The sequence below is a fragment of the Triticum aestivum genome, chromosome 1D (assembly GCF_018294505.1).
Source record: "Triticum aestivum cultivar Chinese Spring chromosome 1D, IWGSC CS RefSeq v2.1, whole genome shotgun sequence".
Lineage (NCBI taxonomy): Eukaryota > Viridiplantae > Streptophyta > Magnoliopsida > Poales > Poaceae > Triticum > Triticum aestivum.
In genome coordinates this window covers 414,475,011-414,495,036 of record NC_057796.1, presented here as the reverse complement: position 1 = coordinate 414,495,036, position 20,026 = coordinate 414,475,011, and positions in this window count along the sequence as shown.

Here is a 20,026-nt window from a genome sequence, read left to right as displayed (position 1 = left end):
GTCAAGCTATACTCTAAAATAAACATGGTGCTCAACACATGTTTGTCTTGAGGAGTTCAAGCATTCTTCATCTAGCATTCCGAAGTGCAATTCTTTCTTCCTTATCTTTTGAGGTGGTGTTATGTCCTCCTTGACAATTTCCATCCATGTTCCATGTTTCACATGTTGTCAAGAATGAGATATTTTAAATCCACCAATCTCTTCGTTGGAGTTATCTTGTGTCATGTTTCACCTAAAGTCTTCCCTAAGGAATGTTGCTATTATGGTGCTTATCAATGATCCAAGTTTTCTCCTATCCTCTTGGTGAAAGAAGGTTTTCATCGCCTTGGTGCTCTCACTCAAATCAATGGCTTCCTTTAGTGGCCGTTTGTCACCTCATACTTTTGAGATGTGTTCCATAAGCCCACAACAAGCTTGTTCTTTTCGTTGATGATTTTTTCCAAGAACTCCGGTCAATCCTTCCTTGCAAGGATGCTTTTGAAATTCAATTGTGGTGGAAGTTGATTTTCTTCTCCGTCCCTTTATCCCAACAACCTAGCTACTATTCTTTTGTTCCGGAGGCATTGTAAGGTTGCTCTCTTCGACCCATCATCTTGTTTTGTCAAGATCATGTTCTTTTATTGCTTATCCATTTAACCGGAGTGCTTGCATGTACTTCTTGTCCATCGTAACCATTTTTGTTTGTCTTTCAACCTACAGGGTTCTTGTAATGTTCCTTGTTCCTCTTTTCTAACGGAGTGTTTTCAACTTCGATCATCTCTGTTGCATTCTTTTCTCAAAATGGTTTAACCTCTCAAGGTTCTTTGGTTTCACTCGTTTGTCAAGAAGCAACTTTGGTTTACCTCTTCCTCTTCCGTTTCTCTCCAGTGCCATCCTAGATCTCGGGACGAGATCCTCTTGTAGTGGTGGAGTGTTGTAACGCCCCGAGACCAATGCTTCAGAAGCCTTCCAGTTATTTCGTTGTTGCTGTGTGTTTTATTTGCTTGTTGCATTCATCATCGCATCATTCGCATTGCATCGGCACTCTGTTGCCGTCTTTGTTTTCAAACTTGCATCCCCTCGTAGTTGCGGCGTCCCCCTTGCTTTCGTTGACCGTTCCGAGACCAACCTTGTTCTTCGTTTTCCCTCTTGCCTGGCTTCCTAACCTCTCTGCGCATCCCGCAAACCCCTTGAGTGTGTGTCCGAAAGTTGTCTCGAACCCGACCCGCTCTGTCGTTACCGATGGGTCCGGATCATCCCCAAACATCTATAAAATATCTCCGTTTTCTTATTTGGACTCGCGAAGCATTTTATTCTCGACAGCCCGATTATGATCGGATAAACGAGATAGCCCCTAACCTAATCCCACTACTATATAAACCGACCTAACCTAAAATCTCGGACGGCTGTCCCATCAATCCCCTCACTCGCCGCCGCCGCGCATCCCAAATCCTCCTCGGTTTCCTCAGCCACCCAACCAGCCTCCACCTTCCCGATCCACTCCACCCTAGCCAACCCGCAGCACCACCTACCTCCCTCGATCTGTGCGCCTGCCCAACCGGTGTTGCAGCTCTTCACCTGCTCGATCTAAGGAGAGGAGATCCTCCTCGCTCTCCCGAAGCCCCTGTCTCCTCCCGATCCAGGGAAGAGGAGCTTCTTCTGGAGCCCTTCCCGTATGCTTCCTCTGCATCGACCTCGAGCAGGAGGATCCCGCGCGCCACCTCAACCTCCCGAGCTCACGCCTGCGCCCCGCCGCCGTCCAGCCGACCGCCAGCACCAAGGCCGTGCCCCTGCCTCCTTCCCTCTTCCTCGAGTTCTCTCTCTCTCTGAATGCTCCCTCCCTGTCTTTCTTCCACAGGGAACTGACACCGCCCCTGAGCTCCACCCGCGCCGTTGTTGCACGGATCCGGCGCCGGCCAGCCGGATCCGCCCCGTCTCCACCTCGCCGGCCTTCCCTGCAGCCCGCTGCCGCTCGAGGCCGCCGTGCGCCAAGTCCCCGCTGCCGCCGTCGTGCCCTGCTTCTGCCTCGCCCGCTCATCTCTGTACGCGAGGGAAATGAGCGCCTCGCCCGCGTTGACCCTGTCCTCGACCGCGCCAGCGTGGCCAGCCTCCTGGGCCGCAAGCTCGCCCAAAGCCCAGATCTGTGCTGCTTGGACCGCCTCCTCTCCAGCTGGGCTAGGCCCATGGGTGAGCAGCTCCTCCAGCCCCTCTTCTCTGTTGTGGCCCAGCCAGTTTCGGCCCGTGTAGTTTTTTTCCCAGATCTGCGATTTTAGCATTATTCGGAGAACTGCAGTTTTATAGAAAAAGTCCTTCATGTTCATGCATTAATAACTCACAAACCGTGCATCAGATCAAAATGTTTTAAACATGTAAAGTGCTTAGAATTTCATCTAGTTTCATAATATGCAACTTTCATTCATGTTAAAATGTTTAAATTGCTGTTTGCTTTAATTTGCTCAAATGCCATGTTAAAATGATTTATTTCATAACCAAATAACCGTAGCTCCAAATTTAATAAACTTTATATGTAAATGGGGTAGAAAATGCCTAGTTTAACATGGTGCACTTTATTTTGCTGTTTAACAACATTAAAATTGTGTTTAGGGCAGAACAGTAGCAAATTCAAAATATGCATATGGGGATTTTCCGGAATTGTTGTTTGTTGTTCCGGCCTCTTTTAAACTTGCCTAGATAGGTAGTATTATTATGCTTCACCTCTTGCCATGTTAACCAACATTTAATCTTGTCTTGTTCCTAATCGAGAGCAAACTAAATAACTTGAATGTGGTGTTTCGTCAATATGCAACTCTTTGCATATTGAGCTCGACTTAACTTGAATTGTTTGTTGCACTTTGCCATGCCATGCCTCATTAAACCCGACATGCATCATACTTGGTTGCGCATCATGCCATGTTTACGTGATGGTTGTTTACCATGTTGTTTGTTTCTTTCCGGGTTGCTTCTCCCGTTAGCTTCGGTTTCGTTCCGGAGTTGTGAGGATTCGTTCGACTACGTCCGTTTGTCTTCTTCACGGACTCGTTCTTCTTCCTAGCGGGATTTCAGGCAAGATGACCGTTACCCTCGATATCACTTCTATCTTTGCTTGCTAGTTGTTCAATCTATTGCTATGCCGTGCTACCTACCACTTGCTATATCATGCCTCCCATATTGCCATGTCAAGCCTCTAACCCACCTTTCCTAGCAAACCGTTGTTTGGCTATGTTACCGCTTTTGCTCAGCCCCTCTTATAGCGTTGCTAGTTGCCGGCGAAGATGAAGATTGTTCCATGTTGGAACATGGATATGTTGGGATATCACAATATCTCTTATTTAATTAATGCATCTATATACTTGGTAAAGGGTGGAAGGCTCGGCCTTATGCCTGGTGTTTTGTTCCACTCTTGTCGCCCTAGTTTCCGTCATACCGGTGTTATGCTCCTTAATTTTGCGTTCCTTACGCGGTTGGGTGATTTATGGGACCCCCTTGACAGTTCGCTTTGAATAAAACTCTTCCAGCAAGGCCCAACCTTGGTTTTTAACATTTGCCACCTAAGCCTTTTTCCCTTGGGTTCTGCAGACTCAAGGGTCATCTTTATTTTAAACCCCCGGGCTAGTGCTCCTCTGAGTGTTGGTCCAACCTGTCAGCCGCCGGTGGCCACCAGGGGCAACTCTGGGCTCGCCTACCAGAAGTTTGGACAATCCGGTGTGCCCTGAGAACGAGATATGTGCAGCTCCTATCAGGATTTGTCGGCACATTCGGGCGGTTTTATTGGTCTTGTTTTACCATTGTCGAAATGTCTTGTAAACCGGGATTCCGAGACTGATCGGGTCTTCCCGGGAGAAGGAATATCCTTCGTTGACCGTGAGAGCTTATAATGGGCTAAGTTGGGACACCCCTGCAGGGTATTATCTTTCGAAAGCCGTGCCCGCGGTTATGTGGCAGATGGGAATTTGTTAATGTCCGGTTGTAGAGAACTTGACACTTGATTTAATTAAAACGCATCAACCGCGTGTGTAACCGTGATGGTCTCTTTTCGGCGGAGTCCGGGAAGTGAACACGGTTTTTGGGTTATGTTTGACGTAAGTAGGAGTTCAGGATCACTTCTTGATCATTATTAGTTGACGACCGTTCCATTGCTTCTCTTCTAGCTCTTATTTGCGTAAGTTAGCCACCATATCTTGCTTAGTGCTGCTGCAACCTCACCACTTATCCTTTCCATACCCACTAAGCTTTGCTAGTCTTGATACCCATGGTAATGGGATTGCTGAGTCCTCGTGGCTCACATATTACTACAACAACAGTTGCAGGTACAGGTTTTGCGATGATCACGACGCGAGAGCGATGTTACTTGTTTTGGACTTCTTCTTCTGCTTCTTCTTCGATCAGGGGATAGGTTCCAGGTCGGCAGCCTGGGCTAGCAGGGTGGATGTCGTTTGAGTTTCTGTTTGTGTTTCATCCGTAGTCGGATGTTGATCTTATGTATGATGTATTGATGTATTCTTGCGGCATCTGTATGCCTTGTATGTATCCCCAACTATTATGTAATGTTGATGTAATGATATCCACCTTGCAAAAGCATTTCAATATGCGGGTCTATCCTTGGTGGGACCTTCGAGTTCCTCTGTGACGCCCCCGATTTGACCGTACACTAATCATGCACGCAAATGTGTACGATCAAGATCAGGGACTCACGGGAAGATATCACAACACAACCCTAAAACATAAATAAGTCATACAAGCATCATAATACAAGCCAGGGGCCTCGAGGGCTCGAATACAAATGCTCGATCACAGACGAGTCAGCGGAAGCAACAATATCTGAGTACAGACATAAGTTAAACAAGTTTGCCTTAATAAGGCTAGCACAAACTGGGATACAGATCGAACGAGGCGCATGCCTCCTGCCTGGGATCCTCCTAACTACTCCTGGTCGTCGTCAGCGGCCTACACGTAGTAGTAGGCACCTCCAGTGTCGTAGGAGTCGTCGTCCGGTGGCGTCTGGCTCCTAGGCTCCAGCATCTGGTTGCGACAATCGGGTAGAAAGGAAAGGGGGAAAAAGAGGGAGAAAGGCAACCGTGAGTACTCATCCAAAGTACTCGCAAGCAAGGAGCTACACTACATATGCATGGGTATATGTGTAAAGGGCCATATCAGTGGACTGAACTGCAGAACGCCAGAATAAGAGGGGGATAGCTAGTCCTGTCGAAGACTACGCTTCTGGCAGCCTCCATCTTGCAGCATGTAGAAGAGAGTAGATTGACGTCCTCCAAGTAGCATCGTATAGCATAATCCTACCCGGCGATCCCCTCCTCGTCGCCCTGTTAGAGAGCGATCACCGGGTTGTATCTGGCACTTGGAAGGGTGCATTTTATTCAGTATCCGGTTCTAGTTGTCATAAGGTCAAGGTACAACTCCGGGTCGTCCTTTTACCGAGGGACACGGCTATTCGAATAGATAAACTTCCCTGCAGGGGTGCACCACATAACCCAACACGCTCGATCCCATTTGGCCGGACACACTTTTCTGGGTCATGCCCGGCCTCGGAAGATCAACACGTCGCAGCCCCACCTAAGCACAACAGAGAGGTCAGCACGCCGGTCTAACTCCTATGCACGCAGGGGTCTGGGCCCATCGCCCATTGCACACCTGCACGTTGCGTACGCGGCCGGAAGCAGACCTAGCCTAGTGGCGTTCCAGTCCAATCCGGCGCGCGCCACTCAGTCGCTGACGTCACGAAGGCTTCGGCTGATACCACGACGCCGGGATACCCATAACTACTCCCGCGTAGATGGTTAGTGTGTATAGACCAAATGGCCAGACTCAGATCAAATACCAAGAGCTTGTTAAGCGCGTTATGTCGAAGTAACCGCGGACGCCGTCCAGGGCCAGGCCCACCTCTCACCTAGGCGGTCTCAACCTGCCCTGTCGCTCCGCCACAAAGATCCAATTGCGGGTACTCCTACGAGCCGACCCGACTTTAGTCATCACATGTGTCATGTATATGGTATATAAGTATATACCCGTGATCACCGCCCAGGTGATCACGGCCCGATAGTATAGCACAGCAGACGGACAAGAATGTAGGGCCACTGATGGAAAACTAGCATCCTATACTAAGCATGTAGGATTGCAGGTAAAGGTAACAACAGTAGAAACAAGGACAGGCTATGCATTAGGATAGGATAACGGAAAGCAGTAACATGCTACACTACTCTAATGCAAGCAGTATAGAGAAGAATAGGCGATATCTGGTGATCAAGGGGGGGCTTGCCTGGTTGCTCTGGCAAGTAGGAGGGGTCGTCAACTCCGTAGTCGAACTGGGCAGCAGCAGCGTCGGTCTCGTAGTCTACCGGAGAGAAGAGGGGGGAAGAAACCGTAAATACAATGCAAACATAAGCATGACGATGCGTGACATGACAATGAGCAGTGCTAGGTGTGTCCTAACGCGGCAGTAGGTGGTACCGGCGAAGGGGGGAAACATCCGGGAAAGTATTCCCGATGTTTCGCGTTTTCGGACAGACGGACCGGAGGGGGAAAGTTCCATGTTCGCTATGTTAGGAACGTGTGGCTGACAAACGGACTGCGTATTCGGATTCGTCTCGTCGTTCTGAGCAACTTTCACGTAGAAAGTATTTTCATCCGAGTTACGGATTATTTTATATGATTTTCTAAAGATTTAATCATTTTCTGGAATTAATTAATTTATTTAATTCAACATTATCCAGAATAGTGCCTGCTGACATCAGCATGACGTCAGCAGTCAACAGGGCGTTGACTGGGTCAAACTGACGTGTGGGACCCACCTGTCATTAACTTATTAGGGTAATTAGGGTTAACTAATTAATTACTGCTTAATTAAATTAACTAATTAATTAGATTAATTTAAACATGATTAATTAACTTAATTAATTTAGTTAATTAATTAATTAACTAAATAAATTTATTATTATTATTTAATTATTATTATTATTTTCGTTCTATGGGCTGGGCCCCACATGTCTGTGGCCCAGAGGGGCCTTAGCGGGCGTGTGGGCGTTGCGGGTGCGGGCGTAGGGCGCCGCAGGCAAGGCGCCCATCGGGGCGGACCCGAACGTGACGGGGCGGGCACTCGCCGGCGTGTGGCGACAGGTGAGGCCCAACGCGAGGCCCCGACGCCACCGGCAGCACGGGCGCGTGTGCGACGAGTGCAGCGGCGAGCGGGGAGAGGCAGAGCGGCGTGGGGAAGGGGCGGCCAGGGGCAGCGGTGGCGGACGCCGGTGGAGCCGCGAGCAGAGGCGTATGGGGAGGCGGGCGCGCGTGCGCGTGGAGCAAGGCGACTGCGGCGAGCGGCAGCAGGGCGCAGCGTGGCGCGGGCGGCGCGTGCTCGCGCGGCGAGGCAGAGGCGAGGCCAAGAGGGCGCGGGGGAGGTCGACGCGGCCGCGGGCCGAGCGCGTGTCCATGGTGGATGGCGGGCGAGATGGCGCAGAGAGGAGGAGTGCGGTGAGCGCGCGCGCGGGAGCTGCGGCGACGAGCGCGAGCGCGCGAGGGAGAGGGAGGGAGCGAGGCTCACGGCGAGATGCAGGGTCCGTGGCAGTGGTGCGCGAGGAGGGTGACGGGGACGACGGCGCCGGAGATGGAGCAGGCCGGCGAGGGAGCGCGGGCTCCAGGGGGGGGGATATTTCGTGGGGGGAGTGTCGGTGGAGTGGGTGGGGGTGGTGAGTGGATAAGGTAATGGGTGGGTTGGCCGGCTGGGCCTGGGGGTTGGCCCAGTTGGGCCACGGCCCAGGGGGTTTTCTCTTTTTTTTTCTGTTTTGTAATTTCTTTTCTTTTATTTATTTTCTTTTCTGTTTTATTTCAATTTAAATTATTTAGGCATTTTATAAAAATGTGTTTACTACACCATATTTACTTATGCAAAATATGGCACCTCCCGAACATTTTTTTTTTAATTTTGAAAAACTTTTATCGTTGACATTAATTTGAATTTGAATTTTTAAACGGTTTGACCTAACGGTAGATTAGCAAAGTAAATGTGGTGACGTGGCACCATTAGCGTGGGATTACTGTAGCTTGATTATCCGGGCGTTACAAAACTCCTCCACTACAAGAAATCTCGTCCCGAGATTTAGGAGGTAGAAGGAAACAGTGCGGGGTATTCATCACGCAGGCGATCCTCGCGTTCCCAAGTGGCTTCATCCTCAGAATGGTGCGACCACTGGACTTTGAGGAACTTGATCGCCTTCTGACGTGTGCGGCGTTCAGCTTGGTCGAGAATGCGGATCGGATGCTCCTTATAGGAGAGGTCCTGCTGCAATTCGAGCACTTCATGATCCACTGCTCGGATTGGGTCCTTGAAGCAACGGCGGAGCTGTGACACATGGAACACATCGTGAACCTGAGAAAGGTTCGGCGGAAGCTCCAGTTGGTATGCCACTTTTCCACGCCTTTCGAGAATAGTGAATGGGCCAATATAGCGAGGAGCTAGTTTGCCCTTGATTCCAAAGCGGTGAGCACCCTTCATTGGTGTGACTCGAAGATAAGCTTTTTCGCCAGGTTGATAGACCATGTCTTTATGATGACGGTCATACTGACTCTTCTGACGTGACTGAGCAGTCTTGAGATTCTCACGAATAATGCGGACTTGTTCTTCGGCATGTTGGATAATATCCGGACCGAAGAGTGGACGTTCCCCTGTTTCTGACCAGTTCAGAGGGGTTCGGCACTTTCGTCCATATAACACTTCGAAGGGGGCCATCTTCAGACTAGCTTGATAGCTATTATTATAAGAGAACTCAGCATACGGGAGAGATTCCTCCCATTTCTTGCCGAAGGAAATAACACAAGCTCGAAGCATGTCTTCGAGAACTTGGTTGACGCGTTCAACTTGCCCTTGCGACTGAGGATGAAACGTAGTACTGAATGACAGATGAGTTCCCATGGCTTCTTGGAAACTTGCCCAGAATCTTGAAGTGAATAAGCTGCCACGGTCTGAACTGATAACCAATGGAATACCGTGGAGTGAAACAATCCTGGACATATAGAGCGTTGCCAGCTGACTAGCAGTGATCGTTTCTTTGACCGCCAGGAAATGTGCAACTTTGGAAAGCCGGTCAATGACGACAAGAATAGCATCATTACCTTTCTGTGATTTGGGAAATCCAGTGACGAAGTCCATCTCAACATGGTCCCATTTCCATTCAGGAATAGAGATGGGTTGCAGAGTTCCAGCAGGCCTTTGATGTTCTGCTTTGATACGACGGCAAACGTCACACTCAGCAACATAACGAGCAATGTCTTGCTTCATATTAGACCACCAGAATCTCTGACGGATGTCTTGGTACATCTTTGTACTACCAGGATGGATACATAGAGGCGTATCATGAGCTTCTTTCATAACTTCCTGTGTCATATCCAGGTTTTTCTCTGCACATGGCACCACTAGGCGGCCCTTGAAGTATAAAGTGCCATCTTCAGCAATAGTGAAGAATGAGGGCTTTCCTTCTGCGAGGTAGCGCTTAATCTTGTGGGCTTCAGAGTCATACTTCTGTAGCCTTTTGATGCTGTCCACGAGATCTGGTTTAGCAACTAGGGTATTGAGGGAACCCTGGGTAACAACGTGGAGGTTCACCTTGCCAAACTCCTTAGGAGGGGGAGCGAGTGCACCCGGAGGAACAATATGGAGGTTCAGCTTCCTGAATTCTTCAACAAGCGAGGGCTGAACTTTGTGAACCTGGAGGTGGTTGCAGTAAGACTTGCGGCTCAAGGCATCAGCCATTACATTAGCCTTGCCTGGCATATAGGAAATACCCAAGTCAAAGTCTGCAACAAGCTCCATCCATCTCTGCTGACGGAGGTTCAGGTCTGGCTGAGTAAACAAATACTTCAGACTTTGGTGGTCAGTGAAGATCTCGCAACGATTACCGAGGAGGTAATGTCGCCACTGCTTCAGCGCATGAATGACAGCAGCAAGTTCGAGGTCGTGAACTGGGTAGTTCTCTTCGTGAGGGCGCAATTGCCGAGAGGCATAAGCAATCACTTTGCGGTCTTGCATTAGGACACAGCCTAATCCTTGACGGGAAGTGTCACAGTAAATGACGAAGTCCTTCTTAGTATCAGGTGGAGCTAGAACTGGGGCAGGAGTCAACTTGTCTTTGAGTGCCTGGAAACTTTCCTGACATTTGTCTGTCCATTGGAACTTGACGCCCTTATGCAACAGGTTAGTCAGAGGCCTGGCGATCTTGGAGAAGTTCTCGACGAATCGACGGCAATAGCTGGCGAGACCGAGAAAACTTCTGACTTGCTTAACGTTCTTGGGAGGAGTCCAATCAAGGATAGCCTGGACTCGTTCAGGGTTGACGGCAATACCATCCTTAGAGAGGACATGCCCAAGATAGGTTACTTCGGGTAGCCAGAATTCACATTTGGAGAACTTGGCATATAGTTGATGCTCTCGTAGCTTTTCCAGCACAAGCCGAAGATGTTCAGCATGTTCCTCTTCGTTCTTGGAAAATACCAGGATATCATCCAGATAAACCACGACGAACTTGTCGAGGTAATCCATGAATATATAGTTCATCAGATGAGAGAAGGTGGCGGGAGCATTGGTTAAACCGAAAGACATGACGGTGTACTCGTATGAACCATAGCGAGTCACGAAGGCGGTCTTTGGGATATCCTCTTCGCGAACACGGATCTGGTGGTAACCCAACCTCAAGTCGAGCTTAGAGAACACTGACGAACCCGCCAGTTGATCATACAGATCATTGATCCGAGGAAGAGGGTATTTATTCTGAATGGTAGCTTGGTTTATAGGACGGTAGTCTTGAACTAATCGGTTTGTCCCATCCTTCTTCTTGACAAAGAGAGAAGGTGCTCCCCAAGGAGAGCAACTTGGGCGAATGAATCCTTTGCGAAGAGAATTGTCGATTTCCTCCTTAAGCTCAAGGAGTTCATGCGGCGGCATCTGTAGGGTCGCTTGGCTATAGGAGTGGTGCCTGGTTTCAAGTCGATGATGAATTCGACAGCTCTAGCAGGGGGAATCCCTGGAAGTTCTTCAGGGAAGACGTCGAGGAATTCACGCACGACGGGAATGTTTTCAATGCCCTCGAGTGGTGCAGCGTTCAATGCATTCAATGCATAGAGCCTGGCCTCAGCATTTTGCAGCAGATGAGCTTGGTAAGCAACTATTTCATCTGAAGGGTGAAGTAGATGAACGGTCTTAGTGGCGCAAACTATAGAAGCAGTATGCGCTTTCAGCCAATCCATCCCCAAAATGAGGTTGATGTTAGACGACTTCAGGATAATGGGAGAGGCATAGAATTCCAGCCCTTCGATTTCCACGGGGACATCGATGCCAACCAGGGAGGTTTGACACTGTCCCACGGGGGTTTTAACCAATACCGAGGTGTTCATCTCCTCACATTTAACGTCGTGCTTGTATGCAAAATCTTCTGACATGAATGAATGCGATGCACCTGTATCAAATAAAACGGATGCTGGTACTGAATTTACGAGGAGTGTACCCATCACAGTAGCAGGCTGGTCTTGAGCTTCGTTGAGATCAACGTGGTTGGCATGAGCACGACCATAAGACTTAGCATTGTTGTTGCGGGGCTGGTTGTTACCACGGCCAGTTGCTGGAAGGGCCAGTTGATTCTGGTTCTAGTTGCATTCTCTAGCACGGTGTCCTGGTTGACCACACCTGAAGCACAAGCCATTATTGGGAGTGGGAACAGGAGCTTGGGACGGTGGAGCTGGAAGTCTTGACTGCCTAGATGGTGGTGGAGGCAGATGAGGTGCAGCATAGGTCTGCCTTGGGGCAGATGCATTTGGACGGTACATGCTATTCGGGATCCATATCTTACGCTTCTGTGAGGGCGGGCCCGAAGATGAGCCCGTGTCACGGTTGCGCCTGTGAGAGCTCTGGTATTCCTGCAGGCCAGTTTCGACATTGATGGCCTTGTTCACCAAGGTGGCGAAATCAGCAAAGTCATGCACTAGAAGTACGAGCTTGATGTCAGCTTGAAGGCCATCACGGAACTTCTCCTGTCTGCGTGCATCAGTTGCAATGTCCTCTTCAGCATAGCGAGACAAGTCCAGAAACTCCCGCTGATAAGCTTCAACAGTTTTGTTGCCTTGGGTGAGGTTGCGGAACTCACGCTTCTTCCGGTCCATGACTCCCTGAGGAATGAAGCGGGCACGGAAAGCAGCTTGGAAGTCTGGCCAGGTGATGATTGTTCCAGCTGGCAGAGTACGCCTGTGGGTGTCCCACCATTGAGCTGCGGGTCCCTTCAGAAAGAAGGAAGCAAAGTTGACATAGCTGGCAGGGGCTACATTGGCAGACTCCATCTCATAGGTGATGTCACGGAGCCAGTCATCAGCATCCAGAGGCTGAGTTGAGCTGCAGTACACAGTTGGCTTCAGGCGCATGAAATCCTGCAGAGTTACTAGGGTTGGTTGCTGGTCCATATTGGGGCGAGGAAACTGAGCCATCATATTTTCCATGAATTGGCGGTTCAGTTCAAACTGTTGGATCATACCAGCCATGTACTCAGGTGGTGGTGGGGCATTGCCACCACGACCACGACCACCTGGTCTAACCATCCTGCTAATATATAACAGGGGTAGTTCAGCATTGAGAAAATTTGCAAAGACAAGAATCATTCATGATGAAACATGCATAATGAAAGGAGCACGATAGCTACTACATAGTAGTCGGCATAACTTACAAAAGGGGTCATGCATAGAGTTCAGTACATAGACTAAAACAACATAGGTGGCACACAGGCTCGCGGCGAATGCATCTAACACTAACAAGCAAGACTACTTCAGTCCCAGGAGGAACTATGGAGGTAATCGTAGCCCGACAGCTGGTAGTGAGTCAACGGATAGCCCTCCACGTCAGCAGACTGGGGGCCGCGTAGGATAGCCCTCCATGTCAGCAGACTGGGGGCCGCGTATACTCAGGTGTAGAGCCCGACGCTCAGGTGGCAGAAGAGGACCAAGTGCGGGAGAGTAGCCTCCCACCTCTGGCCAACCGACACCGTGGGGCATCACGGTCCTGGCTGGGTAGATCGCAGTATGTGGTAGCTGTCCAGATCGGACAAAGGGGTGCACAGGGTCAGAGCACGGTAAAGGTGCTGACGGGTAGTGTACATCTCGTGGCGAAGAGCTCGGTTAGCTCGATCCAGCCCATCAGCATGCAGAACCAGGTTCTGATGGTAGAAGGGCTCTCGGGTGACAGTGGAGCAGGCAGCAGTATAGTATCCCTCCGCACCAACATCAGATGCGATAGCAATGTGCCTGAAAGGGGAGGTGTCCAACTCCCGATACTCTCCACGAAGACGTGTCAGAGCAGCATAGGCAGCATCATGGACAGCCATATCGATGGTCACACCAACACCATGAGCGGTGTGCAGCACAGTAGTGGAGTCATACTCCCGCGAGTAGAGGTGGACGATGGCACGGTACTGCTCCTGGTTAAAGTCCTGGTACTCCTCGTAGTCGGTGTACTCAGGGTGCCAGCGATAACCCAGATAGGTCATCATCTCAGCTAGCACAGCCGGTGATCCCGAGGCACCAATGGCCGTCGTGTGGCGCACGACCTGCCTCGTGGGTTCCATCTGAAAGCAAAGACGTTTCAAAGGAGTCAAATGACAGTGTGTGAATTGTTCAAAATACTATTCTAAGAAACAACTATGGCTTATCCAACTTTGGGGTGAATGCGGTCACGGGATCCTAGTGTTAGAGTTAGCAAATTCGTTTAACCCGAGTAGAAGAGAGTTCAGAGTCCCAGAGTAAAGGTCGAGGATTAAAAGATCCTAGTACCACCCAATGGCGACGTGGGCCCGTAAGCCACACAGCCATGTTAGTAAAAGTTTTGTAATGTCTAGACTCGACTTCGGCCAAGGAGTGTGGAAAGGGGGATTCCTACAGGCAGTCGGCTCTGATACCAACTTGTGACGCCCCCGATTTGACCGTACACTAATCATGCATGCAAATGTGTACGATCAAGATCAAGGACTCACGGGAAGATATCACAACACAACTCTAAAACATAAATAAGTCATACAAGCATCATAATACAAGCCAGGGGCCTCGAGGGCTCGAATACAAATGCTCGATCACAGACGAGTTAGCGGAAGCAACAATATCTGAGTACAGACATAAGTTAAACAAGTTTGCCTTAAGAAGGCTAACACAAACTGGGATACAGATCGAACGAGGCGCAGGCCTCCTGCCTGGGATCCTCCTAACTACTCCTGGTCGTCGTCAACGGCCTGCACGTAGTAGTAGGCACCTCCAGTGTCGTAGGAGTCGTCGTCGACGGTGGCGTCTGGCTCCTGGGCTCCAGCATCTGGTTGCGACAACCGGGTAGAAAGGAAAGGGGGGAAAAGAGGGAGAAAGGCAACCGTGAGTACTCATCCAAAGTACTCGCAAGCAAGGAGCTACACTACATATGCATGGGTATATGTGTAAAGGGCCATATCAGTGGACTGAACTGCAGAACGCCAGAATAAGAGGGGGATAGCTAGTCCTGTCGAAGACTACGCTTCTGGCAGCCTCCATCTTGCAGCATGTAGAAGAGAGTAGATTGACGTCCTCCAAGTAGCATCGTATAGCATAATCCTACCCGGCGATCCCCTCCTCGTCGCCCTGTTAGAGAGCGATCACCGGGTTTTATCTGGCACTTGGAAGGGTGTATTTTATTCAGTATCCGGTTCTAGTTGTCATAAGGTCAAGGTACCACTCCGGGTCGTCCTTTTACCGAGGGACACGGCTATTCGAATAGATAAACTTCCCTGCAGGGGTGCACCACATAACCCAACACGCTCGATCCCATTTGGCCGGACACACTTTTCTGGGTCATGCCCGGCCTCGGAAGATCAACACGTCGCAGCCCCACCTAAGCACAACAGAGAGGTCAGCATGCCGGTCTAACTCCTAAGCGCGCAGGGGTCTGGGCCCATCGCCCATTGCACACCTGCACGTTGCGTACGCGGCCGGAAGCAGACCTAGCCTAGTGGCGTTCCAGTCCAATCCGGCGCGCGCCACTCAGTCGCTGACGTCACGAAGGCTTCGGCTGATACCACGACGCCGGGATACCCATAACTACTCCCGCGTAGATGGTTAGTGCGTATAGACCAAATGGCCAGACTCAGATCAAATACCAACAGCTCGTTAAGCGCGTTATGTCGAAGTAACCCCGAACGCCGTCCAGGGCCAGGCCCACCTCTCACCTAGGCGGTCTCAACCTGCCCTGTCGCTCCGCCACAAAGATCCAATTGCGGGTACTCCTACGAGCCGACCCGACTTTAGTCATCACATGTGTCATGTATATGGTATATAAGTATATACCCGTGATCACCGCCCAGGTGATCACGGCCCGATAGTATAGCACAGCAGACGGACAAGAATGTAGGGCCACTGATGGAAAACTAGCATCCTATACTAAGCATGTAGGATTGCAGGTAAAGGTAACAACAGTAGAAACAAGGACAGGCTATGCATCAGGATAGGATAACGGAAAGCAGTAACATGCTACACTACTCTAATGCAAGCAGTATAGAGAAGAATAGGCGATATCTGGTGATCAAGGGGGGGCTTGCATGGTTGCTCTGGCAAGTAGGAGGGGTCGTCAACTCCGTAGTCGAACTGGGCAGCAGCAGCGTCGGTCTCGTAGTCTACCGGAGAGAAGAGGGGGGAAGAAACAGTAAATACAATGCAAACATAAGCATGATGATGCGTGACATGACAATGATCAGTGCTAGGTGTGTCCTAACGCGGCAGTAGGTGGTACCGGCGAAGGGGGAAAACATCCGGGAAAGTATTCCTGATGTTTCGCGTTTTCGGACAAACGGACCGGAGGGGGAAAGTTCCATGTTCTCTATGTTAGGAACGTGTGGCTAACAAACGGACTCCGTATTCGGATTCGTCTCGTCGTTCTGAGCAACTTTCATGTAGAAAGTATTTTCATCCGAGTTACGGATTATTTTATATGATTTTCTAAAGATTTAATCATTATCTGGAATTAATTAATTTATTTAATTCAACATTATCCAGAATAGTGCCTGCTGACATCATCATGACGTCAGCAGTCAACAGGGCGTTGACTGGGTCAAACTGACGTGCGGGACCCACTTGTCATTGACTGATTAGGGTAATTAGGGTTAACTAATTAATTACTGTTTAATTAAATTAACTAATTAATTAGATTAATTTAAACAGGATTAATTAACTTAATTAATTTAGTTGATTAATTAATTAACTAAATAAATTTATTATTATTATGATTTAATTATTATTATTATTTTCTTTTCTTTTATTTATTTTCTTTTCTGTTTTATTTCAATTTAAATTATTTAGGCATTTTATAAAAATGTGTTTACTACATCATATTTATTTAGGCCTGGGGGTTGGCCCAGTTGGGCCACGGCCCAGTGGGGGTTTTCTCTTTTTTTCTGTTTTGTAATTTCTTTTCTTTTATTTATTTTTTTTTCTGTTTTATTTCAATTTATATTATTTAGGCATTTTATAAAAATGTGTTTACTACACCATATTTACTTATGCAAAATATGGCACCTCCCGAACATTTTTGTTTTAAATTTTGAAAAACTTTTATCGTTGACATTAATTTGAATTTGAATTTTTAAACGGTTTGACCTAACGGTAGATTAGCAAAGTAATCGTGGTGACGTGGCACCATTAGCGTGGGATTACTGTAGCTTGATTATCCGGGCGTTACATCCTCGCGGATAGGGTCGCATATTGGGCGTGACACATGTGGGAGCCAATATGGGTATCCAGATCCCGCTATTGGTTATTGGCCGGAGAGGTGTCTCGGTCATGTCTGCATGGTTCCCGAACCCGTAGGGTCTACACACTTAAGGTTCGGTGACGCTAGAGTTGTTATGGGAAATAGTATGTGGTTACCGAAGGTTGTTCGGAGTCCCGGATGAGATCCCGGACGTGACGAGGAACTCCGGAGTGGTCCGGAGGTGAAGATCGATATATTGGACGAAGGGTATTGGAGTCCGGAATTGTTCTGGGAGTACCGGGTGACGACCAGCGTGACCGAAAGGTGTTTCGGAGGCCCCGGCAAGCGTTGGGGGGCCTTATGGGCCAAGGGGAGGGGGCACACCAGCCCACTAAGGGGCTGTGCGCCCCTCCCAACCCCTCTCACGTAACGTGGAGAGGTGGGGGCGCCTCCCCTAGGGCAGCCACCCCTCCCGGCTTGGGGGGCAAGTTTCCCAGGGGTGGGGGCGCCCAAACACATCTAGGGTTTCCCCTGTGGCCGCCGCCCCTCCCCTAGGGAACCCTAGGGCGCCTCCTCCACCCCCCTTCCCCCTATATATAGTGAGGGAGAGGGAGGGCAGCCGCACCCCTTGCCTGGCGCAGCCCTCTCCTCCTCCAACTCCTCCTCCTCCTCCGTAGTGCTTAGCGAAGCTCTGCCGGAGAACCACGAGCTCCATTGCCACCATGCCGTCGTGCTGCCGGAGTTCTCCCTCAACTTCTCCTCTCCCCTTGCTGGATCAAGAAGGAGGAGACGTCCCCGGGCTGTACGTGTGGTGAACGCGGAGGCGCCGTCCGTTCGGCGCTAGATCGGATCTTCCGCGATTTGAATCGTCGCGAGTACGACTCCATCAACCGCGTTCTTGTAACGCTTCCGCTTAGCGATCTTCAAGGGTATGAAGATGCACTCCCTCTCTCTCGTTGCTAGCATCTCCTAGATTGATCTTGGTGACACGTAGGAAATTTTTGAATTATTACTACGTTCCCCAACAACCTCGTGGTAGTAGGCGGCTACCACTGGATGAACGAGACCCCGAGGAGGCAGCCACACCCCAGCCGGTTGGGGGTGGATGAACAGGACCACATGTAGGCTTTATGAACAGTAGCCGGTGGGGCCTGGAGGACGATGGTGGATAAAGAGTACCCCGTGGAGGCTGGAGCGAGAGGCAGTAAACGGTGGATGAACAGTAGCCCGTGGAGTCCCTTTTTGCGGTACGCCACACCCCTCCCGATGAACAGGACCCTGTTTCGACCGTAGGCGCTCGAACAGAAGTTTGTTTCCTCCGTTTTGCGATATGCCACACCCCTCCCGATCAACAAGACCCCTTTCGACCGTACGCGCTAGAACAAAAGTCTGTTTCCTCTGTTTTGCGGTACGCCAAACCCTTCTCGATGAACAAGATCCCGTTTCGACCGTAGGCGGTCGAACAGAAGGTTGTTTTCTCTGTTCTACGGTACGCCATGCCCTGTTGCGGCTGTTGCGTCCAAGCCGGTTGGCCCCCGATGAACAGGATGCTGTTGCTGTCGTCCATTGCCTCTCCATGTACACGAGCCTTGGCCGTACGTATGCGCGAGTACGCGTTTGAGACCCCACCCGTATGTATGTATGTGGTCGTATTTTTTGGCACGTGGTTGTACGTACGTGTACACGGTTTAGACGGGACTGCCTGAACTGCTGCGTCGGGGGCTCTACTATAACACGTGCCGCTACTTACTCGGCCACGGTTCATCATTGCAAAGAGACCGATACACCAGTATGTACGTACACGTTTGTGACCAGACAGACAACGCTACGTATGCTTCGACCTGGTGGGTCCCAGTTGTCAGGGGGCATAAGGACGCACTTCCTTGCGTGCGAAGATATAGCTACTGGGTCCTAGCTATCAGGGGAGGAATCATTTTTATTTTGCGAGTAATAAGGAGACACTTCCTTGCGTTCCAAGATGTAGCTGGTGGGTCCAGCTTTCAGCCTCACCGCCTAAAGTCCTCTTCCGATGGTTGTCGTTCGTTGACCTCGTTGACCACGCCGCGCCGAGAGCATCAAGACGGTGGATGACGGCGAGGCCTAGGAAGGGAACGACGCGGAGCTAGGGAAGACGATGCAGGTGGATGCCCACGCGGAGGGGAGTACGAGGGTTGACTGATCCGGCTGCGGTGTGAGGCTACCGTTGCCGGAGAATAACAGGAGGTGTGAGTGAGTAGAGGGATGGCATGGCCAGCGATGACAGCACATCCGGCTACGGGAGGCAGGAGCAGACAGTCCCGCCGGCGCTGATTTCGGCGGCTGGAGCAAGAAGATCAGATATTAAAGAAGCAGCGCAGCCGTTGAATGTTAATCCAACGGTCACTGCTGCTGCATGTTGAGCTCAAAAGAACTCATATGAGAAAGACTACCAATATGAAATGCTAAAAATACTGACGCGTTTAAAGTATTCACAAATAACATGGGAAATTCATATACACTTTTAGTTGTTGCGTTAAAAAGAGAATTTCCTTTTTCTTTTGTGAGAACGCCGGTAATTTTATTCAAACACGAGAATCATCATTTTGGATCTCCAAGAGTAACTCTTAAAATTAAGAATTGGAATATAAAGTTGATTACCTATAAAAAGCTTAGAGAGCCATGAGTAATAAACGAACTTAGGTCAGGGATGATCTCCTAAAAGTGTGGGATGTTGAACCACAAGATCTTCACCATGTGCCCAAGAAAGATTCCAGATTCACACCCAAGAAAATAAGAAAAGCAGCAAAACACAATGACAAAAATTCAATAGATCCTAAAGATCAATATCACCGGGACACAAAACTAAACTCCACAAAAACAGTTGTAGCAAACGTGCTGAGAAAATAAATAAAAGTCTTTACACGAGAGCACTAGAGTTGCTTACAAGGCTAGATGGTTCTTTTGTTATGAATTGCACCAAATTGATTTACTTTACTCATATGCATAACCCTTGTATTCTCTGATTGTTGGATGGGATGAACATCAGTTGTTTATTGTTTATTAAAGAGTAATTTTTATGTAATCATTACTTTATTTCGGAAATGAAAAGCTGTTGTTCCATGAGAGATACCACCAAAATACAAAATAAAAAAAGAATTTCAAAGTTGCCATGGCGATGGTTAGCACTAGGTTGTACTCTCTCCTCCCATAATATAAGAGCGTTTTTGTCCCATAGTATAAGAGTGTTTTTGACACTAACGTAATTATGGGACGGAGGAAGTACGTAGTAGGCTGGCTAGTTCATCCCTGTAGTACGCCCTATACGGGATTTGC